Source organism: Sciurus carolinensis, chromosome 6, assembly GCF_902686445.1.
Source record: "Sciurus carolinensis chromosome 6, mSciCar1.2, whole genome shotgun sequence".
Lineage (NCBI taxonomy): Eukaryota > Metazoa > Chordata > Mammalia > Rodentia > Sciuridae > Sciurus > Sciurus carolinensis.
In genome coordinates, this window is record NC_062218.1 from 30,097,066 (window position 1) to 30,125,000 (window position 27,935).

Here is a 27,935-nt window from a genome sequence, read left to right on the forward strand (position 1 = left end):
AGTCTGTGACCCCCACACCTTGCCTGTGACGACCTGACCTGGCTTCCACCCTTCTGAATCCTCAGGTTTTCCTATCCTCATGTTTCTTCCAATCACATTCTCCAATGTATCTTCCCACTGTGCTGCCTCCTGCTGTGGTATAGGCTCCAAGAAAACCCCCTTCTCTTTTGGGTTGCTCTACTTAGCACCGATCCTATTTAGACCTGTTTAGATCCTGTTTAGGTTCTTTGCAAAAGCCTCCCTTCATTATCTTCTTCATTAAGCCAAGTCTTTTCCATGGAGACAACAGTTGAGAAAGAGGTTCAGCAACCTATGACCTGGCAGCTTGCCCTTTTGAGAAACTAGAACCACTCTCTCAAGACTGAAAATCAGGGCCGTGGTACCATAGCCTGGGTTGATTCCACTATCCCCATTGCGGAGGAGGCAGAGTGGCTCCCGGGAGATGAAAATGACGAATTCACGATCCAACCCACCACTTCCCCCTCGTTAGACTTCATCTGCATGTTCTGGCTCACCCAACCCCTGAGCAAATCAGTCCTGGATGCCAGGATCTTGGTTCTCCCCTCTTGTGGAACTCGTTTCCAAGACCTGTCATTAGGTGGGTCCGTACTGAGTGTGAGCGCTACTCTGCCTGCCTTATCTGCCTCCGTGACCCCATTGTTCCGGTTGTTTCCCTGACTGTAGGAATGGACCTAACAGGGTAGGCAGGGATTCTGAGGATCTTTTCAGCTCTTACAAGCCCAATTCTCTGATGGTCAAGCAAGGTCTTATCTACCTCTTTCTTTAAATGCTGTTATACATGTGGTCTACGTACACAAATCATTAAATATTCTGAAATAATTTACCTCCAAGAGAATATGTCCAATATGTCACTTAGGTAGAACACTAATAGCACCCCAGAAATCCAATTTGTGCCTCCTCCTCGTCTCTACCCACACCACCCCAGTGGGAACCACTCTCCTGACTTCTAACACCACAGATGAAATTTGTCTACTTCTGAATTTTATGTAAATAGAATCATACGCATGCCTTCTAAGAGGGTGTTTGTGCATCTGGCTTCTTTCATCCCACATTACTGTATGATTCATTCCTGTCGAACATGTACTTTTACATAATTGATTTTTATTTCATCTCATTCATCTTCATTCATATTTCACTGAATGAAATATCATAACTTATTTATTCATTCCAGTGTTGGTGGATGTTTGTGTTATTTCCAATTTTTGGCATATCGGGTACTGCTAAGACTGAGCCAGCTTGGAATGGTGGGCAAGTGCTGTATGCCCCCTAACCCTTACCTGCAGCTCTGTGCTATATGAGGTGAGTGTGCTACCTGTCAGACCTTCTGATAAGTAGCCTCAATTACATTTCTACTGCATTTCTTGTCCTGAAAACCCAAACAGTCTCACTTCCAGAGAACACATTTTGAATACAACCATCCACTGACTGAAGTGTCAGGTCCAGCGTTAGGCGTTTTCTTTGGGCTCCTCTGCCCACTGGGTCTCCTTATCTGCCCTTCTCCACCCAGGTATGAAATAGTCCAAGGTTGAAACAGTGTGAGAGCCCCACAAGTTCTCTTTGATTTCCAGGAATCTGACTTTTCTTTCCAATACAGAAGGCCAAAATTTAATTTGGAAAACAAAGGACATAATCTGCTCAGGGTAGAGAGAGAAACAGGAGGGATTTAGCCATTTCATACCAATCTAAAATTAAGACTGTTATATAAGTTCTGAACAAAATCAATGACTATAGAATGAATAAAAGAATCAGTGAAGCTTCAAAGGTAAACAAGACTCTAAGATTTGGAACAGGACATCTCCTGCATGGAGGAACACTAGTCCTACTGAGTAGGAGTGTGATAAATGCTAGACTTAGAGTCAGTGTGATCCATCGTGATCTGTGATCTGTTGACAGCAGAATCAGTAGAGGTTTTAGAATAGGGTTGCTGATCTCTCATGGAGATAATGAAAATTGAGGATGTGGTGCAAAGAGAATTTTGGCCTGAGGGGGACAGACAAAAGTTTCAGCTCTTCCTGCTCCACCAATAATTAGCTTTCTGCAAATGTGTGGCCACAGCAATGAATGGTCATCTGCCCATGGCCAGATGGCATGTTTTCACATTAGTGAATGCTCACAGAAGATCTTTGTTCAGGAGGTCATTCATGACTATTATTTATTTATTTTTTTATGGCAGTGACTATAAAGTTTACATTTTGTTGTTTCTTGCATAAGTTTCTAACCTATTCCCTGTTTTGAGCTATCCCTTGGTGGGAAACATCTGGAACTTTCCACAAGGGAATTGTTTCTGTGTAAAACATTTATCACCTTAGAATCTGGCAGCTTAGTCAGAGAATCATGGCTGTGTGAAAGTTGTTAGAAATAGTGTAGAGACTGCTTTAAAATATCCATCTCTGATTTCAAACATGTCCCTCCTTCCTCTCCCATAAGCCCCAGCAGTTCCTGAAAGGGAACTCTGTGCTCTGTGAAGATGTGCCAAAGAGGAGGCCTGTGCCGTGCATGATGAAGACTGCATTCTGTAAGAAGCAGGTGATTAGCAGAAGGAGCACCAGCCAAATGGGACCTGCCTGAGGGTTGGTGCTGTGGGGAGACTTCCACAGAAAGATCTCCTGGCTTCTAACCTAATTGGGTACATCGCCACACACTGTAATGTATGCGCCTTTGTACTGGAGTCACTTTAGTAAAAGAGATGCCACATGCTTACCCATGGCTGGAGCCATTCCTTCCAATTACGCCAACTCCATTTCCACACCACAGCATCCCAGCAACATTTTTTTTCTTTTTTTAAGTCTGAGGGAGGTTTGTTTTTGTTCAGCCTTTTTGGCTCAAAGGCAAGAATAAGAACTGGGCGAGTTTCAATGCTCTCTGGCCAGTGCACGCTCTGGACAGATGGTGGAAAATCCAACTTGGCCTGATTTCAGAAGGAACTAGTCCCTCAAGAGATCACTAGTCAATTAGTGACAATTAAAAATCACCCAGAAATTTTACATTATGTTTTGCAGTTTACAAAGCTGTTCCACGGACATCAGTGATTTTCAATCCAGGATTCACATTATGAGCAAGGGGACTTCTTTAAAGTCCCCATTCCTCTGGCTTGTCCCTGGAGATTCTGATGACTCTTGACCCTCTGTATCCACAGGTTTTACATTTGTGGATCCATCAACCCTGGATTGAAATATTTGGAAAAAATATTGTATCTGTACTGAACATGTAAAGGCCTGTTACTCTACTGTGACAATTTTGGGGGAATATTTATTATTTAACGTACATTTATATTAAGTATTATAAGTAAGATAGAGATGATTTAAAGTATGTAGAAGTATGCACGTAGGTCATGTATAAGATCCATCAACCCTGGATTGAAATATTTGGAAAAAATATTGTATCTGTACTGAACATGTAAAGGCTTGTTACTCTACTGTGACAATTTTGGGGGAATATTTATTATTTAACGTACATTTATATTAAGTATTATAAGTAAGATAGAGATGATTTAAAGTATGTAGAAGTATGCACGTAGGTCATGTATAAACGCTACAGCATTTTCCTTATGGGACTTGAGCATCCACAGATTTCATTATTGACAGAGTTTATGAACCCTATTTTCTGTGGATGCTGATGGATGCCTGCAGAGTTAGACCCAGTGGAATTGAAAAAGGGTGTAGATGATTCTCATGTGCGGCCAGCGCTGAGAATCATTGACGAGCATGATGTCACCTAATATTTGTAATGCCTACTCTAGGAGGCCCCGACAGGAGAAGAAACTGAGGCTCAGAGAAGTGACCAGCTCTGACCACCACTGCACACAGAAGGCCATTCAACTGAAATGGGAATCCAGTCTTTGGCTCTGAATCTTACCTTAAATTAACAACATCAAAGATAAAATGACAAAAGTTTTATCTATGTGATAATTTACGATTTCTAAAACACTTTCACATCATCAGCACATTTTATTCTTACAATAATTCTGTATAGGGGTCAGAGTGGTGGTCACTATTGTTATTATTATGAATACATCATCACTCCCATTTCAAAGATGAGGAAACTAAAGCTCAAAGGAGTAAGTGGTTTAAGTTCACAACCTCATCTTAACTCACAAACTTATCTAAAAAGCCTCCAGTGTCCTCAGAATTGTGGTGTTAAAATCAGCAAACCCTCATATAGGACACACCATAGGCCAGTTGGCAGTACCTTGTTAACTTGCTTACTCATGACAGTCCTGAAGTGTAGGTACTACTATTCTCATCTCATGGAGCAGGATGCTGAGGTCAGAGAGGCTCCATGAGTTGTCCAAGGTCACAGAGCTAGTGAGTGGTACATGGAGAGAAAAGAACTCAGCAGATTAGCTCTGTGCTCTCTGTTAACCACACACTTTCCGCTTCAGGTGACTACAAAGGACAGATGGCCCTCACCTTCAATGAGTTCCAAGTGTATACAATTCCACTTGGCCATGGAGCAGGGCCAGGTGAGTGGGCTTTGGGGCCACATGTTCTGAATCCTACAAGGCACCCCTTTCTTCCCATGGCAGGCTAGCTCAGCACACTCCACTGTCCAAAGGGACTCTAATACCAGGTGTTATGGGAGTCTATGGGTGACCCTTCGACAGCAGTGAGTGTTCCTGGGGCACTGTTCCTAGACACTATTCTGGGCACCACCAGAACCTTAGACTTACTGGGTCAAAATATTTGGAGGGTGGAGCTTATCAAGGGCATTTTTAATGATCACTTAGGTGATTTCATTCAACCTGAAGTTTGAGAACCCCAGCTAGAGCTGAAAGGAGATGGGAAGGAAGGGGCTGTAGAGGAGGGAGTGGTGACTCTCTACAGGAAATGCTGCATTTAGAACGTCAATGGAGACCGTGTCCCCAGGATTTCCTTCTTCCCAGTCATAGGGTTACACATTTCCATCTGTTGCCATAGGACAAACTTACATGCATCCTGTGGGAAGGGTACCCATCCCAACTCAATACTTTTGAACTTGGCCATGGGAAACGCTTTGGACAATGGGATGTGAATGGTTATGATTGTTTTTGCTGCATCCAAACAGAAGCCTTAAATATAACTGTATAGTTTGGCTCAGGTCTTCTTGTTTTCAGTCTCCAAATGCCCTTGGGACACTGCAGATAGTGGTTATACTTTCCATCAGGGTTCCAAAATGAGAAGACGGGGAAAGCCAGATAAGCAGAGCAGAATTCAGCCAATCCTAGTCATGCCACAGCCAACCTGCTGCTGACCCAATGTCCTTATAAAGTAAAGTGAGTGAACAGTGAATGTTGTTGTAAGTCCCTGAGATCTCACTGTTTGTTACTATGGCAAAGCTGACTAATACTGGCAAGAGTGGTAGGAGGAGGACATATGTTTTGCAAGACTCTTCAAACAAGATTGTGTGTGTGTGTGTGTGTGTGTGTTTTATGTGCTGCTACGTTAAACACAAACCTACTTTGTTATAAGAATGAATCTCTATTGTGTTAATAACTTTCTCTACTGAGTATATTTTAATTTCTGGAAACTTGGGCTTGGGATGTGAGGAGGAATATAAAATCAACATGAAAAGATAAATTTCTGGTTACTGGTTCTGCCTCTTTGCCTGCTTAATTGTCTTAGGAGGAAATGAATGTTAAGAGTTACAGAATCCTGAAAATTTGGACCTGAAAGGAACCAGAAGACTTGAAAGGGATTAGGATCTGATCTCTCACTTTTATATATGGGGAAACTGAGGCCAAATCCCTCTTGCTCCATATACCATTCACTAGCTGTGTGACCTTGGACAACTTGTGTATCCTCCCCGGGCTCCGGTGTCCTCATCTGGAATATTGGGATGGTGGCAGTACCTCGGCCTCAGGCTCTCTGTGAGGGTGAAATGAAGTGGCAAAGCCATGTCTAGCATGTCCCTCCCAGGGGAGAATGTTCGGAGCAGTAAGGATGGGATGCATGCACAATTGAGAAAGCCGACCAGTTCAACAAGGACTTCTTAAGAATGTGTCAAAAGCCTTTGTTCCCCTCAATTCCTGCTTTCCCCACCACTTCCGTTCGAACCCTGGGAGTATGTTCACGGGAGTAGCAAAGACGTCTAGTGTCCATCAGAATTTGGTTCTTCTCTCCTTTCTGTCTGCAGAATTCAAGTCCACTCCCTTGCCACTCCTGTAGTCAAATGGAATCAGGTGATTGAGCTGTGGCCTCTGCAGGTGGGCAGTAGTGAAATATTTCTAGTCTAGTCCCGATCTTAAGTTTTTAACACATTCATTCTCTGTCTCTTTCTCTTCACTGGTTAGAGGGAGATATAGTTGAGGACTTTAAGGTCTTAAAAGCTCAGTATATTCAAGAGATGGGAGGCCGCTGAGTTCCACCCTAACCCATGGGAAGCCATCCATGCCTACGAGAATCACACTTGGCTGAGCTATGGGATACAGAGGTCTGACTCCCAGGAACCAGTGGTTCAGGGAGACCGTTTCACATAGCCCAGGAGTAAGTGGCCCTGTATGGGGGTGGTTTACCATATTATGGGGATATGCTAGTTCCCTAAGCAAATGGCTACCCTAACTCCACCCCATCCTGTTCATCACAGAAGCCCTTCCTGGTCCAGGCCCCTTTACCTGTGTAACTATAAATAAAGGTGAAGGTGGGCTCCTCCATCATGTTGTAGGCCAGATCTGGTATGGCCGATTAGTCACACTCCCTTCCTTTTGAAAAGAGTATTGGCTCTTGTGTGTTTATTGATTAGATAAGTTTATCGGTAATTAATTGATTTATGGCTGGCACCATCCTCCGACAGTTAACCCTTCCCTCATCCATGCTGGATGAGGCTGAAGCCCTCACACTGATCCCCACTGGATTTTGTGATGAGTGAGACAGAAACTTTTGGCTGTTAAGATCTGAAATTAGAGATTGGGTATTGTAAGTGGCTAGTCTCGCCAGCTGTGGTGGTGCACGCCTGTAATCCCAGTGACTTGGGAGGCTGAGGCAGGAGAATCGCAAGTTCAAAGCCAACCTCAGCAAAAGTGAGGCCCTAAGGAACTCAGTGACACCCTGTCTTTAAATAAAATACAAAATAGGGCTAAGGATGGGGCTCAGTGGTTGAATTCCCTGAGTTCAATCCCTGGTACCAGAAAAAATAAAAAATGGCTAGTCCCTCTTAGCCTGGCTAATTCACAGATAATCCAGAGACAATCTGAACAGCCTAGTTTAGATGGTAACTACTGTATTTAACCAAATATAAGAGTCGCGGGTAAATGAAAACCCTTGGTGATTGACACTGTCCCATCTTGAACATATCATCAAAGTCCCAGGGTAACATCAGACTCACCATGTACACAGTCAGCAGCCCACCACTGTCTCCTTTATCCTGTTTACAGGAGTTCAGCAACACGTGCTGAGTGAGTGAGTCAGTGTTTTTATAAGGCCATGTAGAATATACTATTTCTCATTCACAGATTCACTGAAAGAACTTTCATTCCTAATTCCTGCTTTTCTCCATCACTTCAATTAGAATCCTTGAGCTGTGAAAGTCTTTCTTCTCATGAATCCCTATACTCTCTAAATTACTGAAGGATATGTTCTGAGACTTTTTTGATTCTTTTAATAACCTTTTCAAGCACATTAATTTGAACTTAAGGACAGGTGGAGGACAAAGTCCACTGAGATGTGGTTATAAGGTAGGTGGCTGTAGCTGAAGTTAATTCAAATCTCAACACAAGAAATCAAGGAAATGAGAGAGGGTTCTTAAGAACAGGCAAAACCTCAATTGCACAATCTCCAAATGGCAAGGAAATAACCATCCTCAGTCCATTCTTTCTTTTAATTTTGTGTATTTTTCAACAAAAACACATTTTGGGGGTATTGCATGTTTAAATACCAAAAATATGCCATTTTGGAATCAAAACTTTTATTTTAATTAATTGGATGCACATTTCTAGAATTATTCACTTTCCTGTCTTTTAAAAAATATTTTGTTTAAATTAGTTATACATGACAGTAGAATGCACTTTGAGACATCATATATAATAGAGCGTTATTTCTCATTTTTCTTACTATACAGGATGTAGAATCCCACCAATTGTATAGTTATATATGTACATAGGGTAATAATGTCTGATTCATTATATTGTTCTTCCCATCCCCATACCACCTCCCCTCCCTTCACTCACCTCTACCTAATCTAAAGCAACTCTATTCTTCCCTAGCCCCTCCCCATATCAAAGAAATGTTCGGCTTTTGGCTTTTTGGGATTGGCTTATTTCGATTAGTATGATATTCTCCAGCTCCATCCACTTACCAGCAAATGCCATTATTTCATTCTTCTTCAAGGCTAATATTCCATTGTGTGTGTGTATATATATATATATATATATATATATACATATATATATATATGTATATTTTATATATATATATACATATATATATATATATGTATATATCACATTTTTTTTTATCCATTCGTCTTTTGAAGGGCATCTAGGTTGGTTCCATAGGTTAGCTATTTCCCTGTCTTCTTAATTGAAACTTTCCATGGAGTATTGATTATGGTGTGAGGTGATGGATATAGGGTACCTTACAGAGAATGTATACAGACCAGGGACTCTTTGCTAAATCAAATGACTAAGACCTGAGTTTCAGTTCATGAATCTTCTTTTGCTAGTCTTCTCCCTTTCTTTGTCCTTACATTCGATTTGTAAGCTAATAATTCTCATTTTTGTTAGTCAACTCTTTTCCGGGAGACTCAACACTCCATTACATTACATGCTTATGGTCTATGAATTCAGAAAGCTGATAAACAAATTTTAGAAAATTTAAGCAATTTAAAATGAGAATAATGAAGCTTTTAGTGAGGGCTAAAGGAGTTTCCTACTAGTCCTGTGGGGAAATGGATTTTGTTCCATCTATTTTGCCCAGAAGCCTCTTTGGCTTGCATCCTAGATTTCATATATGTTTCAGAGTTAAGGTTGCTGGATAACTGAGCTTTAAATAGTGGTGCATTTCTGTTTCACAAAGTTACACAACTGCACTTAAAAAATGTGACATAGCTGCTATAAACATTGATGTGGCTGTGTCACTGCAGTCTACTGATTTTAAGTCCTTTGGATATATCCAGAGGAGTGGGATACATGAATCAAATGTGGTGGTTCCATTCCAAGTTTTCTGAGGAATCTCCATACTGCTTTCCATAATGGTTGTACCACTTTGCATTCCCACAAGCAATGCATGAGTGTACCTTTTTCCCTACATTCTACAATATGTACAATCAGAAAAAGGAGAAATTATACTCCATTTATGTATGATTTATCAAAATGCATAAATGCATTTCTACTATCATGTATAACTAATTAGAACAAATAAAAAAATTTAAAAATGTGACATAGTATGTTCAATATCTTAAAAGGCAAGTGCTATTGTTAATTATGAAAGGATCTCTCAGTGTATTTCTTAATAAGTTCACCATGACACTAGTGCATAACAATAAAGGGTAGACCTAACTCCCAACTCATTGCTAGGCTTCCTGGGCCAATGGAAGCAGAGTGGGCCAATTCAGATGTCTGCACATGTGGCCACAATGACATTGGCCAGGCACATCCTATTAAACCATTGTTGACTCACTGCTTTACAATAACACTGCCTCTTGTTCAGATAGCATATAATTGATGGTGTGTCTTTTAAATACTCCTCACCAAAAAAAAAAAAAAAAAAAAAGAAAGAAATGGGGGTAGAAGATTGGGAAGTCACAACTCAAGAGATTAGTCAATTTTTCCTTATCTGTGTAAATATTTTCTTGGTAGTTTATCCATAATAATTTTTCATCCTTGACCTGGCAGACTTCCTATTGTTGCATTCTCATGTTTCTCAACTCAGCTTTAGAAACAGAAATTAATTTTAATATTATGAGTGCAATATAATCCAGGCAGAAAGTTCACTGTTTGACTGAAATTCTTTGTTCTGTCAATTGTGAATTTATTTGCAAGTCAAAATTCAATGACTTGGGATGTTTTTCATAGGTGTGCCTGGGCAGAGAGGCTGACCCACACCTGGTTTCTGGAATGCACTTTGGAATATACAATCCCTACCTTTACTTTAAACCTCCGTAGGTGCGTGTGCACAGGCAGTTGAAGTTCCACTTGGCCCAGTGGTTCAGTATGGAAAAAGCAGTAGGGCATTTCACTTTCATAGCCCATGTGGTTTAAATGGAGGACTTCTGGCTTGGCACAAGTGTTCTGAGCGCACAGAAGCACTTAGATGTTTGCAGAATGCAGGATGAGTAACCAGGCATGACAGCCTGCAACAGGCAGGCTTTGTTCTTACCCTCCACCCAGCTGGAGGCCACTCTCAGCCCTTTGTCACTTCATGAATTATCAAGAGCAAGGGTTTTGTGGTTCTATAGCATGTCACAAGATAGACACTTTATAGAATTCCTTTTTAGGCACCCCTATCTTTCCCTCTAAGTTTCCTCCCCTGCCAGTTGTTGTATCTTGCCTCTGTCTTCCCTCACGCTTCTCTAAATTCCTCTCTGTACTGCCAAGCAATTCTGCAATCAGCCTCAGCTTGCATAGCTCATTCACTAAAATGCCAGGCTGATGGCTAGGAAAATGGCAACAAGTACACCCCTTGGGGGTCCTAGTATTTCTATCAAGTGGCTGGTTGAAGGCTTTGCCCCACAGAAATGGAATATAGCTGCTAGAAAACTGATTTCTCTATATTGTTTCAGAAGCAGTAAAGATTGGCACATGGTCAGGCAGAGAGTTCTATGGTTTCCCAAGGCTGGGGTCTCCCAGCCCATAGAATACCCTGAACCTGACCTTATCATAGTAACATTGATAATGAATCTAACTTATCTTTCTCTACCCCAACCCCTGAGTACCTGGACTCCCAGGTTAGAAGCTCATTGATACTGGTTGTGTGTGTGTGTGTTTCATATTCCTCATACTAAAGACAAAGCTCCACATAGAGTAGGTGCTCAATAAATGGTTCTGAATAATGAAATGTATTGGTGTCAGTTACATTTAGAGGGGACGTTGGTAAAGATTTTGGGCTCTTAAAGGTCTACAGTTTTTGAAATATTTGGTGGAGGGAGCTAATGTTTTCTTCATCTTGTATAGTCTGAAAATTGACAATAATAGAGAAGTGTGTTTTAACCAAATTTTTAGTTTTCAAAGTACTTTCATAAAAGAGATTGTATTTCATTCTTTTCCTGACCCTGGACAATTTCAGAATGGCATTGAGTTTGTAAACAAAGAATGGCTGCTAGATGCAAGGGTGGGTCCAGCATCTTATTCTTTCGAACGTAAATTGATGTGACCTTTTTCCTAATATATATTAAGAATTTAAGGATGTTAGGTATACTTTGAAGTAGAAAATACACTTCCAGAAATTTATCCAAGTGAACAGAGATGTAAAAAATTAATTCAGAATTTAGAGTTTCCCCTCAGTACCGTTTATGAATCTAGAATATTGGAAAAAAATATCTAATCCAAATCACAAAGGATTGCTTGTTATGCCTTATCAGGGCATAAGCAAACAATGATATAGTCCTTTACCCTTTAATTAATGTAATAAAGTTTTCAATAATAGAAACACGTTAAAACCAAAAAGACCTAGCTGCAGGCAGTATATGTGTTTTCATCGCGATTCTAACATAGACCCCTGCACGTGTGCACAGGAGAGAGACGAAACACATACACGCCAACATATTGGCAGTGGGCATCCCTGGAAGGATAATTATAAAATTAAATTGATGATTGTATAATAAAATCAAATAAACCATTACTAAAATAACTAAATAAAATTAAAAGTTACTACTTTTGTAATTGAGGGGAAAAATCCCAATAAAAATATTATTGCCACAAAAATAATTCCCTAATGAAAAGCTGGCATTCAGTGGTACGACTACATGGAAATGGTCTCCACTAGGGTAGAAAATAGAAATTACTACTGTGTTTGTGGCAAAATGTGCAATAGTGGGTGACAGCTGACCTTCCGTGCTTGTCCTGTGTTGCTGAGCATGTGTGGGTCTCCTGAGCTACAGTGAATATTTCAACAGTTCCTGACGTCTCACAGTCTGCTCACTTACTTTTAAGAATTTCTCCCACTTCTCTGAATTCCCTCACTACATCTGTCTGAGGGTTATTTAAAATGCCCCGGGGGTGACCAGCCTTTATTTGCCATTCAGTTTTTTGACAAGTGGGTGAAAGGCAATTTCACAGGGAAATCTCTTTTTTCTAAGGGCCTCAGAGAAGGAAGGGTTGGGCCATCTTCTGAAAGGAATTTAATAAGTTTGAAAGTGTTACTATGGCCTCTCAGCTTCTGTTGGGCCTTGTTTCTCAAAAAAAAAAAAAAAAATCATATGTTGGTAAAAAGGGGCAGGGTGAGTTAAAAGTCAAGAATGTGAAAATTTGAGCACCTCTTCCACCACCAGTCCCAGGGTCATCTTGTACGAGAACATTTTGTCTCTACCTGATTGAGTCACCCTTTACTACTCACATACAAGATGTTCTTTCAAACCGGTTTCTTCATTTAAAACATCTGGGCCACTTATCTAGAAAGATAATTGCTTATCTCTCTTACTGGCTTATATTCACTTTCTTCTTCTTTTTCCCCCTGTTTTACTCAGTCTTCAGAAGTCCTCTCTTAATAGAAAAGCACGCCTGTCCAATCAGAGAGGTAATGGTCAGAGACCATGGTAGTTAGAGTAGGTCAGGAGATACTCCCTGTGCAGTATCATTGAGTGAGAATGGTGGGGAGGGGAGAGGACCAAAATTCAGGCATTCTTTAGTGCATTTGCAATGCACTTTCAGAAATTTGTAATTGACCTATTTAGTTGCTAAAATTTCCTTCCTTCCATCCATCCATCCATCCATCCATCCATCCATCCATCCATCCTTTGATGCTACAGGCAGGTAGGCCCTGAGAATACAATATTGTGCTGAAACAACCCTTTTCGTGCTTTCAGTCTGGGGAAGAGAGAATCTAGTAAAAACACTTAAATATAAATAAAACAAAGTACTAAGAACAAACTCTTCAGGTTCCATGAGAGCTAATAGTGGGCAGATTTGAACTGGTCCAAGAGGTGAAGGGGCCTTCCCTGAAGCTGCTTAGGAGACAGGGAGTAGAAGGCCCTTCTTCCTTCTGTACCACAATCCGTGTATAACCGGGTTTGGCAGACACTGCTGGTTGCTTCTCCAACAACCACTTCTCCTGTTGTTTTTGCACAGAGTGGTTTTGTCAAGTATCAGGTATCTAGCCCTAGGGGATGAGCAAGTATCAGTCTAAGCTAATCATGGTCATCTCATTTGCCTTAAGTCTGTGATTGGCTTAAGAGTGGTCATCCTATCTAGTTCTAGGCACTGAGACATAGCAGAAGCTTTCTGGGGGCTACTGGGGAAATTTTCCTCCCTGGAAAAAAGCAGGGTGGGGAGGGAAGTCTCCCCAAGTGGAAAGAGTAGCTCTTTGTAAATTTCATGAGCTGTTAAGTCAAGTCTGCAGATGGTTTTCTCAGGACTTGGTGAGTGTTACACGCCCAGTGTTTAATCCACTTTTAGCCAGGCGTGCTATTGCTTGTAGCTCAAAGCATCTTAACTGGGCCTTGGGCCACAGGAAGATGCAGGAGGGAGGCTTGGAATCTCTGCTTATTCTGCCTTGGGAGGAAGTAGAGGTCCCACAGCAAAGTAGCCCAGCATGGCCCATTTGCCTTGGGGAGGTTTCATCAGCTTGACATGGACAGCTCAGTGGTCTAATTTTCAAATCTAGTGGCTTAGAGGTACAGAAAGTTTTGGATGTTGATATAGAAGTATTGGAATGTTGCTAAAGGAAAGGAAAAGAGTGTGTTGTTAGGATGATTATTTTATGGGGCACATTTAAAAGTGATCACTTGATTTTTGTCAACTGTCCTCAATATTGCTTTGTCTATTTGTTTATCCTTTGATTTTTTTTTCTTTTAAATTTTCTCGACAGTGGCTGATTTAGTGTTAGAGTTCATTAAAAGTAAATAATTCAATAATTGCACTGCATAGTTATTTATTTAGATGCATGCTGTCAAGGGAAAATATAGAATCTGATCTGTTATATAGCCACATATTTAAATGGGTCTTGTCCATTATGAGCAAGACATTTTTTCAAATTTGAGTTTTTTCAAATTTATATATATTTAACCACACTGAAAGTCTTATAAAAGGCAGGCATGGTCCAATGTTCTAGATTCTTTTCTAGAAAACAAAATCCACTGTCCTGTTCAAGGATCTCCCACTGCAGACTATTTTGGAGTGAGGGACGCATCACCCTCCTCATGCCTTTGGTGTGGGAAAATACATTTGGTAGACCTGGTGCTCACAGATCCATGAGCACTATTTTCCCCTTGCCATTATCAGAATATCAGCATTTGTTGAGGAGGGTTTCTGCTGGGAAAAGTCACACCAGCTTTCTAGCTGGGAGGCCCTCTGCCCTCTTGATCAGCTCATGAGTCATTTTGTAAGGAAGAGTTCATTGGCCATTGGCTTGGGGATGGGCATGAACTGAGTGTGCAGCATAATCCATGGTCACACGCCCTAGGCTGACATACTTAGGGACTTGAACAGGTACTAAGTAATCCCTGTATCACTTGAAAAAGGTAATGTGAGCTGCAAACAGAAGAGGTGGGAGGTTTCTAAGACTGGTTCTCAATTTACAGCCACATTGACTTTGATACCTCTCTTCTTTCTGAGTACGAATTTCTTCTTATATAAAGTGAAGAGGGTCACATCTGCCTAACTTCCCTCAGACAATTATTTTGAGGGTAAGATAAAAGATTGTTGTGAAAGTGCTCCATGTGTCTGCAAAGTGCTATACAAATAGGAGCCACTGACACTGATACAGGGTGACCGTTGCTCCTTTACTGCAATTGCATTAGAAACCATCCATGTTCCTCGAACTCCTTGTAGAGGTCTAATTCCAGGTGGAAGATGCTCTGTGCATGAGCAAAGCCTTAGGATTTAGGAGGTCTCTCGCTTCACAAGAAGCTCACAAAAGCCCAGAGTCAGATGACAGAGAAAACGAGCCTCAAAATCAACTCAGTTCACTTCCTTATTTTCAAGATCTTTGTGGCAAAGCTGGTGCATGTTCTTTCAGGGATGAACACTTGGCGAAGCACACAAAGTTTTTCTCTGGTCCCCTGTCATCTTGCCTTTGGAATTCTGTTCCTCCTTCTGCTCTTCTCCATCCTCCCCAATCGAGTTAGTGATGGTGGGTTATCTCTCCTTTCCAGAATGCCCCACTGCTAGGATCAGTTCAGTCTAGAGGAGTGCTGTCCAATAGGACTTCAGGGGATCATGGAATTGTTCTGTATCTTCCCTGTTCAATGTGGTAGTCATTAGCCACTTGTAGCTATTGAGTGTTTGAAAGGTACCCAGTATGACCAAGGAACTAAATTTTTAGTATTATTAAATTGATTTACATTTACATTTTCCAGATGTGGCTAGTGGTTTGTGGATTAGACTGTCTTTCTGTTGCAACTAGAACTCATCTGACTTGAGTTCTAATCCAGACCCCTTTTTTAGAGAAGCACTAGCAAGTCTATCTCATAAACAAATTGTTATTGATAAACTAGTAAGTCTATCTTATAAACAAATTGTTATTGATAAAGTAAGTAAGTGATCATGTTTTGAACAATGCTATACTTTAGTCAAAGCAGCAGCTTAAATGATAGGAATTTGAGGGAATTTGACAGGTAAGTGAGGTGATTGAAAAGATTAGATGGGTAGAGCTTAGATACAATTCAAAACACACTGATGGATGGGCACATTCTCCCTAGTGCCCTGGGTCACTTCTAAATGCCTCCAGTGTCTTGTAATCTTTGGAGAATTAAGGACTGACATGTGATGGGCACCTGGAAAAGGGCAGGAGCTAGGAGAATTGGAATGTTCAGTGCCTAAAGGATGCCAGCACTGTTGCAAAAGAATCTGGGGTGCCAGGCAGAATCTGGGGTGCCAGGCAGATTGCTCCACCCTGGGGAGGAAGTGCCAAGGAGGGATTGGTAGTCAGTAATCCTCACCATGAGACACAATTGTAAAGTTAGCAGTTAAGTTCAAAACCAGAAATCAGATTAAAGGCCACACGATGGACTATGGCACTTCTGACTGAGTGTTGGACAGAAATTGCAGTCCTGCTCTGAGTTCTAAACCCTCCTTGCATTCTTCTATGAATGTTGCTTTTTGGATGTTCTTTTTTTTATTTTTATTTATTTATTTATTTATTTATTTTTTAATTCACCCTGAAACTGGGCTGTGCTTCTGTTTCTCTTGGCTGATCTGACAGCTACTTTCAAGTTCCTGCCTGTGCTTTCACAGATACCCACTGGCATCGGAAGCACTTTTGCAAACCAAATACCAGGTTGGGTAAAAGGTGGAGGATAATGGGGAGCAGATGCCAGGGAAGGAGGTCAACCGAGGAATAGGGGCACTTGGAGGTGAGCAGAATGAACACATACCAATGCTGGCAATTCAGGATTTAATCCCGGTGCCTCAGTTTCCCAATTACTACCACAAGTAAATCTGCTACCACCTCCTCACCGGCTACACACTACTTTGGGAGTGGAAAAGGACTTCTAATTAAGCCACTGTCCAGAATGAGTGCCTATTTGTATTAAACAAGCAAACTGTACAAAGTAAATTGAAAACTCAATCTCAAATCTTTTGTGCAAATATATGACTAATAAATAAGTACATACAGAAATTTTAAAATTGCAGGCAAATACCCCAGTGCTTTGCAAACAGTTCAGCCTGTACAGGTTACCAGACCTTTTAGATTTCCTAAAGGAAGCACTATCACAGTATTCAACATGACATTGTTTTCCCTCACTTGCCTGTCCTTTCAGTAAGTAGCATGGTGTATTTGGCAGCAAGGGACAGAAAAAAACTTGCAGAAATCTGGCTTGTTGATTCATTAGTTTGTTATTTTCAGGCAGGGTTATTATGCCACAGGGTCCTATTGTATTCAAGCATTTTTCTGATGACTTGTAGCATCCTTTCTCTATGCATTTGCTAATGTTACTCTGAATACTAAATTTCAGTCCATTTGCACAAAAAACAAAATGTAAAAGATACTAGGCTGAGGTAACTTACAGTGGTGGTTTTTGCCCCAACCAGAGGACATTTGGCAATGTCTGGAAACATCACTGTCACTTCTGAGAGAAATTTTGTCCTTCCCAGAAACTTACACTATGTCTGAAGACATTGTTCATTGTTAAAGCTGGGGGTCAGGATTGTGTCCCACTGGTATTTGATAGAGAGAGACAGGAATGCTGCCATGTATTCCAGAATGCACAGAATAGTTCTCAAAAAACCATTTGACCTAGAATGTCAGGTGTTTGAGAAAGTCTAGCCCAGAGGGAAAGTTTCAGATTTGGTTCTTGACACCAAAGTGGAAGATGGTTCTCAAAGGGCTTCGCTTTTTCATGTTTGGAAGACTAGTAAACACCATGAAGTGGCTCTAAGAAATTCCAGGAAATTTTTGCCTAGAAATTTCTTCAACCAATAAGTTCACTGGATTCTTATTTTCATGAGTTCTTAAAGTCCTTTGAAAGAGCACATACAGCCTCAGGGTTACACATGTCCAACTTGTAGATTCCATTTGACTGTGGAATACCAATGCAAGCCATCGGGCTTGTTTTCTACATCTGAAAAATGGAGTCATACTACTTCATGACCTATCTACTAGCTGGTCTTAGCATCCTAGGGTTTCCTTGCCACTGGTAGATGGGGAAGATTTGGAACCTGTCATGTATGAATTTTGACATATGAACTGGGAGTGGGGAGACAAACACAGTGACAATATTAGAGAGGCCGAGAAGTTGGTCCAGAAAGCTGTGACAGAATTCGTGTAGAACTGCCTTGGAAAATAAAAGCAAACAGTATTTCTCTTTCTAATTATAAAAGCAACACAGTTATTGTTGAAAACCTCTAAAGCACAGAAAACTATAAGAATTCCCTAATTGCACCACTAGGAGAAATCAACTATTAATAACTCTGTTTTTGCTTTGAGAAAAATGAAGAAAGGGATGATTATCAGGTTTTTCTAAGTCAGGCAGGGTGGGAGGTGGAACAGGCCTTTGAGGATAACAGAATGACCTGCTGAGGACATTGGTGGGTTTGAGATGCTCTGTGTGAACCATCAGGTGAGTCCCTGTCCTTGGCTGGATGAAATGGACATGGGGCGGGGTATGACAGAGGGGAGTAGGATCAAGTCCTCTTACCTTCAGTGTTCATGTGCAAAGCATCTTTAGTGCTCGCCTCCATGAATAGGGGAAGGCTTCTTCAGCTGAAAGAGGAAATGACTCATTTTAGCTCCAACACGACAAAGCAGGAGATGTCGTTTCTGGCTCCCTGTGCAGCACTTATCATGCCTAATGCTGTCACTTCAGTGAAAGGCACACGACAGCTCTCATTTTCTGGAAGTAGTTTTTGTCAACTTTATTATGAAGTAATTTAAATCTTACAAAAGATGCAAAAATGATAAAAAAAAAATGCCCTTTACCCAGATACCCTAATTGTTACTATTTTGTCACATTGGATTTATCATCCTTTCTCTTCTGCGTACAAAAAATTATTGTTTTTGCTAGGGATATAGCTCAGTTGGTAGAGTGTTTGCCTTGCAAGCACAAGGCCCTGGGTTCAATCCCCAGTACTGAAAAAAAAAAAAAAAAATTACTGTTTTTTTTTTTTCTAAATCCTCTGAGAATGAGTTGCAGTCATGATGTCTCTTTTGTCCCTAATATTTCAGTTTGTTTTCCTAGGAATAGGACATTCTCTTACATAAACAGCACATTGATTAGAATCAGAAAATGAATAGCGATCCAGTATTATTGTACAATCTGTATGTCTTACTCAGATTTTGTCAGTCAACCCAGTTGAGATTAGACTTTCTGAAGTTTGATCCTGGAGATCTTGAATGGAATTTTTTGACAAATCCTGACACAGCCACAGCTGAATTGGGACTTTGGTCAGTATCACTTGAAGCTCCAGTTTGGTTTATATGTGCATTGTTAGGAGAAGGCTTTTTGAATTATGAGCAACTTTTGGTGAGAAAGGGGTTGTTCACTGGGCAGTGGGGTTCAGGCTTACACAGGCTGGGCTGTACTCACCAGGAATGGAGGTTCCCATCCTGTTTCTGTTAGCATATCTGGCTCTCGTCTTTGTGTATGAATGAATGCTTAAACTCTGGGGATGGATTGGCCCGAGTCTGTGGGGCATGACAGGAATACTGCTAGAGATGTAGATCTGAGTTAGGGAAAAATGACTTCAAAACTTGAATACAAAATAGGCCCATATATGTCTGCAGCTACTTTTTAAAATTAGCTTTTCTGTGTGGACAGCAATGCCTAATTTAGTGCCCATTTTTGTCTTGCACATTCCATGAAAAGCAAACAATCTAACTAGAGTGGCAGACCAAACAAGGCTTTTGAATCATTTCTAAGTCCCTAAAATCCAGGATCCTAAGCTTTATCCCTGGAGGAAGTCAGTGCTGAATGTTCTCCACAGCAATTCAATTGACGAAGGAGGAAGTGACTACAGGAAGCTGTGGACAGCCACTAGTGGCTTCATACCACTGAGCCTCTCTCTCACACTCACCACCTTCTCAACATTACTGCTGGCATTGGCATCACGAATTGGGACCCCAGACATCTTTTCAACCAAAACCTAGGATGTGACATGGGTCATTCGAGCATAAGACATCCAGTCCCAAGGCATTTGGTAATGAGGTGTCTTTGAGCCCTGAGCCTGTGATACAGATGTCTGGAGCGGGCTTCTCAGAAACTATTCATTTTTCTTCATAGGGTGCAGTGACACTGAAATTTTCATTTTTAAACTCTGAATATTCTAGTGTGCATTTTAGATTCCAGGAATTATTATAGCTCTCGTTTTGATAGTGTCTTGGTTCTGTTCAGAACAACTCCTGTTCTTTTCTGTTACCTCCTAAATAAAATCAAGACTCTTTTTTCTTTTTTTTTACATTTTTTGATGGAAACCCTGAGGTTAGCAGAGGTTAGGGAAGAACAAAGAGGGGGTGGGAGGGTATTGGGGGTGGAAAAATCTGGAACACCAAATAGCAGTAATGAGGGCTTTTGGGCAGGAAGCCATAAAGGGATCATGGTTTCTGCAGTTCAACCATCATTGTCAAGTGCTAGACCTTGGGTTCACACCATTAACTCATCTGTTATTCATTCAGCACGTGTGAAATGCCTGGCACACCATTTAGCTCTGGTCATTCTCAGCCCTGCTTCCACACCTACTCCGTACCTGCTCTGCATCCTGTGGGTCTGATCCTATGGCTCCCTTCCCTTCAGCTTCAGATGGGGCTCTACTCATGGCAGGGTGAGGATGGGAGACAGCACATCACATATTTCCTTCACTCCCTGCCTGCTTTCCTTATGGCTTGAGTCTAGTAGTGGTTGGGTCTCTCCTACCACATCTTTAGTTGGGCAGCTCCTCTTCCATGGCTCCAACTACCCCTGGGCCTCAGCAATATTCTTCCTGCTCCATTCCTCTTCACGCAGAAGAGGTGGTTACAAATTCCCATGTTCTCCCAACGCTGCCTGCACTGAGGTATGTACTCTCCCTGTTACATTCTCTTGAAAATTGTAGCTGAGTATACCATCCTTTTCCTGTCTGACCTTGACTGAGGCAGCCCTTGAATATAGGCCTGATTGTTTTTGATTGTTATGGACAAACCAAAAAGATGTAAAGTTCCTATTTTTTTTTTTTCTGTATACCAATGGAAGGTGGGGAGACCTAACAGAAGCTCTTGGAAAAACATCTCAGAGATCTCATACTTTCTATACCCCAGTATTATGAGTCAGAGTCCAATCTAACTTCTGGCCACATTATTGGAAGTACAGCATCAAGAACAAGGAGTCGCTAATGTTACTTAATTCTGCCTTCATTGATTCCTGCTTGGAGTCCTTTACTTCTCATTTTAAGAAAAGACATGTTAGTTTTCTCTTAGGTTATAGGCAGAAATAAAACAAGTTTTTTTCCCCCAAGAGCTGGAATAGTAAATATTTTCAGCTCTGTGGTCCATAAGTTCTCTGTTGGAACTACTCTCTCATTGCAGTAAAAGCAGCCATAAACAATATGTAAACAAATAGGTTTAGCTGAATTCTAATAAAAATTTATTGATAGAAATAAAAGATGGGGAGGAATTGGCTGATTGGTCTTATTTTGCCGACCTCCGATATAAAGAGAAAGATGGATCTATCCCAGGTATGTTTAGAAGGCAAGAGTTAGATTAATGTGTAAAAATCATAAGTAGATGTGTACTAATTTTCAGGCAGATCTTTTTAATCATGATGACTGTTCCCCAATAGAACAAGCTATTTCATGAGGCAGTGGGTTTCTTACCATCGTGAGGGTTCAAAGCTGAGACTGAGGGTTGTAGACTTATTTTCTCCAGAGCACGTGGAGTGACTCATCTGATGTGGGTGGTAACCCTGCCTCATGTTGGTGTGTGCACAGCATAGCACTGCACACAGAGCAGGTCTCCTAGATTCTATGTTCCTTGAGGGAAGGGGCTGTGTCACAGTTATCTTTGTGTCCCACCCATTCTTGAAAACCTACTATAGTGCTTAAAATATGGTGGGTGTGATCAGTACAATTTTTATCAACTTGACTCTTCAAGTAAAACCTTGCTGACAGATTAATTGAACTAATTTGTCTTGCGTACAGTCATTGCTACTAGTCATATTGAATTAGTTTAATTACCTCTGAGAAACTTCAACATATGAAGACTTTGAATGAAAATAATAGACATAATAGTCAACATTTACTAAGTTCTGAAGAGATGCTAGATACTGTGCTAAGAACCTTATATTCTAAAGGTCTAAGAATCTTATGTGCATCATTCTATAACTCTTCCCTCAAAACCTGTGAAGTGGGCACTGGTATTACTGCCACTTATCTAGCTAAGAATTCAGAGCATTCTCATAGCGGGGAAGTGGCATTCAAACTTAAGCTGATAACTCCTTGATGCCAAATTCTGGCGTCCAGTGACAACTCCATCTGGCTTTCATTTATTTATTCATTCATTCATTTATTCATTCAGAACCCCACAAACATTGATAGGTGCCTGTTATTTCCCAAGTATTGTTTTGAGTGCTGAGGATAGAGCTGTGAATATAAACAGACCAGGGTGGGATAGAGTGGAGTTTGGTATATAATTAACAAATGAAAAGATAATAAATGGAAATCTACCACAAGACAAAGAGATTATAAAGATAATAAATATTTTGTGTCCATACCAGAACTGTCAGTATTATTATAATTGATGAATTTACTAAACCTCTTTCTTGTTTATTGACATTAGTGCAGTCTTTGTTCTCGACAAATTTTCAGATAAATGCAGAAAATCAGAAAGAAGCTGTAAGCATTCTGGTGACTAATCTAGATCACATATGGTGTTTGTCAACATGCACGTGAAGCACTTACAGGAAAAAAAAAATAAGTGCAGCCAACAAGGCTTTTGGGAGCCATTCTTGGGCAGGCTGAATCTGAGCAGCATCTGACTGGGAGACCACAGGCAACAGATGGGAAGGAGGAGTGTGGGAAGCCAGTTCAGTTAACACAACAACTAAAGTAGAAAAAACAACACTTGGTGAAATTCCATTTTTCCCATTCCTGAAACCCAGAAACATGAAGCGCCTTAGTTCTATCTCCCTGTCTAGAGTATCAAAGTTCCACGTTTGTAATGACTGCTGCACTTACAACGAGGGTCTGACCCTTCCCAGGCGGACACAAACACACTGATCTGAGTTATGGGAATGGCCTTGGTTAAGAGTAGAGCTTCCGGGGTAGCTGGGAATGGACAGAACTGAATGGAACTCCCAAAATCTGATGGAGGTTGGTTTTGAGAGAAAAGGAGCAAGAGTGCTAAGGGTCAAAAGAATGAAACCAATTTAGTTGTCAGGTCCACCAGGTAAAGGTGGAATCAGAGTGGGAGACAGGACCCAAACATCAGGGGCTGAGTAAACCCAAGCCCAGAGGAGGAAGTGAAAGAATCCAGGATTTTGTTTGTGTCTCGCTGGCTGCTAACTGCAGGGGTTGGGTGTGGGCGACCCAGGACAGGATAGGAGCTGGCAATTAGCAGTAATACTTAGGCAGTTCCAGAATTCCTGTTCCTTTCACTAGTGGATTATAAAGTGATTCTAGATCAGTGAGTCCTGACAGCATCAGCACAATCTTTTTTAAAAAGAATGACTAGAAAACAGAAAGAAAGTAATTAGTTAACATTTATTGACTGCCAGACACTGTTTCTAAGCATTGTATCGCATGAGTTCATCTAATCTTCTTAAGTACACTTTGAGAACTAAGCTTCTTAATAGAGAGCTAATTAAAAAATGATTAAAAACATAAGTGACATTTGGAGGGAACCTGTAAAAAGTAGTCATCAAAAATGAATCTTAGTCCTTCACTGATTCATCTGTTCACTCACATATTTATTCGGCCAACAGATATTGAGTATCTAGTGCATGTTGGGCATTAGCCTAGGGGCTTTGCATGCTTGATTATATTAATTTCATGTCCAACAGCGGCAGTGGAAGGAACAAGGGATTGGAAAATCTGGATTCTGCTTCTAGCTCTGTCTCTAACTGATCATGTGGCCCTTGAAAAATTCACTTTTCTTCTCTCTTTCCTATCTTCTAATGTCAAACAAGGGGCTTGAGGTTATTTATTTATTTAGGTACTGGGGATTGAACCCAGAGGCACTTACCACTGAGCTACATTCCCAGCCATTTTATTTTGAAACAGAGACTCACTAAGTTGCTTAGGGTCTTGCTTAAGTTGCTGAGACTGGGCTGGAACTTATGATCCTTCTGCCTCAGCCTCCCCAGTTGCTGGGACTACAGGTATGCATCTTTGTGCCTGGTTGCTTAAGGTCTTCTAGACTTGAATGTTAGTTAAGTAGTTTTATATAGTAAATGCTCACTTATAATTACACCTTCTCACCCCATCAGGTACATGGGGATATTTATGAGGCAATAGAGGTGAAAACTTGTCAGGGCTTGAACCAAATTCCACTTCTTTTCACTGAAATATTTGCTTCTTCTAGAATAACTATCTGGATGCAAATGACAGCAGATGATATGGAAGAGAAAGAGAGATAGAGTGGGAAGTATAATATTTGCCATTCAGGAGCTTCTGGTGCTGCTGTCTTGACCACCATGGAAATATATCCAAACACACAGGAAGAGAGCCCCTTCTGTTTTTGCTTTGTGTTGCTGTAATAGAATATCACAAACTGGATAATTCATGAAAAAAGTAACATATTTCTTACAGTCCCAGAAGCTGGGAAGTCCAAGGCTAAGAAGCCCACAGGTGACAAGGGCCTACTTGCTTTGTCATTACATGGTGGAAGGTAAAAGTGCAAGAGAGGATGAGAAAAGGCAGGAGAGGGCATGAGCTACAGAGAGCAAGAGAGAAAGGGGTGAGCCTCGCTTTTCTAACAACTCAACCACTCTGGTGATAATGGCATTAATAGGTTCATGAGGGCAGATCCCTTAAGACCTGTATCACCTATTATGAGACCCACCTCCTACTCCCAACACGGTTGCTTTGGGGATTAAATATCTCCAGTACATGCACTTTCAAAGGGACTCATTCAAATCATAGCATACTTGGAATGGTGGCAATTACATGAAGGCAGATATGGGTTCGATAAAGGGTAATGGAGTATCTCATTGGGCATTCCAATTGCACATTAGCTGGCAGAGCTAGAACAAATGGGCCATGGTATAAGGCAGAATCACTTCTTAATGATTATTATGGCTAAGGATGGAATGGCCACTCTGATAGAAAATATGTTCCTTGCCACTGTGGAAGTCTATGCAGGGGTCATATAAAGTTCTATAGGGATTAGCAACTTGGTTTGGGACTCAAAACAAATATGGGGATTTCAGCGCTGAAATGTGATGATTCTAGGAAACTGGAGGTTTGCAATTTGATCTGTAGTTTATAACCTCTGCTCCAGAATTTAGATATTCCTCTAGTAATTTGCTGGGGAAAATTCAAGGCCCTTTTCCAGTCATTGATATCCAGGCCAAATTCCTCAATCGGTTTCTTTCCAAGAGGTTCTTCATATGGATGCTTGACAGAGTACCCAACCTTACGTCCTGCTTTGGGCGTTTCTGAACCCCTATTCCTGACAAACATCCAGGATGGGAATTTTTCCGCAAGTCAGAGTTGAAATCAAAGTTGGACCATCACATTGAAACTCAAGTGCTACCAGCCAATGGATTAGTATAATTGCATTTGCATTGATCCAGTATCCTCATTTTCCCAAATGTTTTCCACTTGCTAGCTTTATCAGAAGCAGATTGGCCAACTGGTATTCTCTGAGGGTAATAACTTTAACCAGAGAAGGTGTAGGAAAGTGTATTCTAACAGTGAAACACTGAAAGGTTAGAAGTTTTACTATTGCTAAAACTTGCCCAAGGTCACAATATTGGTTATTTGTAGAGTCATATCTGAAGCAGGTTACTTCAAATCCTTTTGGGAATGAGTGCAAAGCAAATGAAGAGTACTTCTGATAATTTAAAAGAACTAAAGTCCAGATTTCTTGATTGTCCATCAGGAAAGTTTAGAGTTTGGAACTGGATTCTACAAGTGCTAGATCCCTGAATCAGGATCACTTAAAAAGAGGGTGGTCATTCCAGTCCAATGAATGTGGAATGCCTTCGGTTCTGCAGAAATTGGACAGTGGTAAGCTTGACCAGGTTGACCATGGCTTGGAGATGAGGTGAGATGGCCACCAGCAGTGGACCTGAACAAAACGGATTTCTGATTACTTTATCTCGGAGACCACAAGTGAAAATTGACTTTCCCAGAGACTCTGGGGGGCATTTATAAGCTAGAGTGACACTATAATATATTTAATTTATTTATTTACTTATTTGCAGTGCTGCGTATTGCACCCAGGACCAAGGGCGAACACAAGCACTCTACAACTGAGCTACATCCCCAGCCCCCTACACTGCTAATTTAAAGTGGATGGGAACTGACAATAAAAAATAACCTCCAAATGATAAAAAAAACATTGTCTAGAAAGATCAAGGAATTGGTATAAAAATATAGTCCCCAGAGGCTGGGGTGTAGCTCAGTGGTAGAGCACATGCTTAGCATGTGTGAGGCCCTGGGTTCAATCCCCAGAATCAGGAAAAAAAATCTGATTTTGAAAAAAAAATAATCTCTGCTTGATTGCAATAAGAACATTCTTGACATGTTAACTTTGTCCTGATCTCTAAATCCCCCTGAGGGGATTTATAACAAGTTTTTTTTAAAGCATTGGAAGTCACTAAAACTGTAAGTGGGGGAAAGAACACTCTCTTTTAATTAAAATAGCAGATTGTTATGTGCATGGAGAGCTGAATTGAGAACATCTTTTTACCCAGAAATATAAGAGAATAAATATTTCCTGGTCTTATCCTGCAAGGTTTAGGATTAGTTAGGATTAGTAGCCCAAGAGTTCCTACTTTACACCGTATAATCAGGGAGACTGTGTTAGAGGGGAATCTTAGTAGGAAGATCTGTTTTCATTTTCCTGTTATTTAGGCCCCATTGGGGACCATCTAAATGCCATTTGTCTCAGGCCCTTGAACTTTTTCTTCCCTCTCGGTGCAATACAGCTAATGACCTTCACGGAGCAGCAAATTAGTAACATGTGTCAATGCTGACTCCTGTTTTTCAGTCTGGTTGTTTCACTATTTACTTTTGTAAGTGGTAGTTGAATTTGGCAGTATGATAAACTGTGTTCCTGTTTACTCTTTTGTTTTCAAGGCTAATTTAGAAGTGCTGTTGGTGGGTGAATGGTGGTGGTAATGGGAACATCTTAAACCATTAAGTTGAGAATTGAAATATCAACATGGGCAACACAGACTATTGCTCAGCTGATGGAAATGAATCGAGGTACTGCTTTTAGCCTGCGAGTGCCATGTGCAGTTTCTTTTAGTCCCTGTAAGCCAGGGGAGCTGACACCCCAGAACTGGGAGGATGGAGCATTGGAGCAGATAGTTTGCTTAACTCCAAGGAATTTTTGAGCCCCAAATTTGTCCTCAGGTTCTCACTTCTGTTTCTTTCCCATGGGTTTTGGTGACATCATTTCCCAGAGTGGTCCAATTGCTCCAATCATTTTTACTAAGACAGAAATTAGATTGATTTTTTTCTTTGTGTATGTTATTGTACCCATTATCTCAGTGCATAGAATGTTGACTGGTCTGGTTCATCACATGCAGGTTGCATAGTTCAATGAACCTGTATAGGACTTTGAATCAGACTGAAAGTGATAAAATTTGTAACACCTTCTAGCCATGAGACCCTCAGAAAAACATAAAGCTCCTTGAGTCTCGGTTTCCTCATCTGTAAAGCAGAAATATATATAGCTACCTCATAGTATCATGAGCTTTTATGTGCAGTATCCAGGAAATAGAAAGTAACCAATACATGCTATTATATCATTGTAGCTAACACTGATTGCACCTTTGTTATGCATCAGAAATTAAGGGGATCCTTAAGGCACCTCTAAGGTATTAGAATAATATTATTTTCATTTGCTGATAAGAACAAAAAAGAGACAGGTTAAGTACTTGCTTAAAGCCCCAATGAGATGAAGTGGCCATGCCAGGATTCCAGAGCCTTTAGCTGCTGGCTGCTACTTCCCATGTACCAGTGGTGGGAATGAAGGGTTTTGCCACCTTGAGTAAGAACTTCCTGAATTTCTATCCCAGGGCAAATTTTAAGACACATAGAACTCTCTTTGCTCCCTATACCTCCTCTTTTCCATGCCTTCCTAATCATAAAGAGCCAAAAGCCATGAGAATGTGAAACTGACACACAATCAGGACCCTGTGACCCGTAGATCCCTGACAGATTCATTATGGAGCCTGGCCTCAAACTTAGACATGAACTTGTCAACTGA

General features: G+C 40.8%; 1 protein-coding gene across 5 annotated transcripts in view; it reads right to left on the minus strand.

The window, feature by feature from the left end:
* Window positions 1-27,935, minus strand: part of Prlr (prolactin receptor) — a 162,368-nt gene that overhangs the window by 26,290 nt on the left and 108,143 nt on the right. For 3 of the 5 annotated variants that reach the window (XM_047555084.1, XM_047555085.1, XM_047555086.1), the window contains exon 2: window positions 18,226-18,290. The exons of 1 other annotated variant lie outside the window; for it this stretch is intronic. The gene's annotated coding sequence lies outside the window, so the exon portion shown is untranslated. Of the gene's footprint in view, window positions 1-2,722; window positions 2,743-18,225; window positions 18,291-27,935 lie in introns of those variants that run through there. One more of the 5 variants, XM_047555087.1, reaches the window with a different exon arrangement.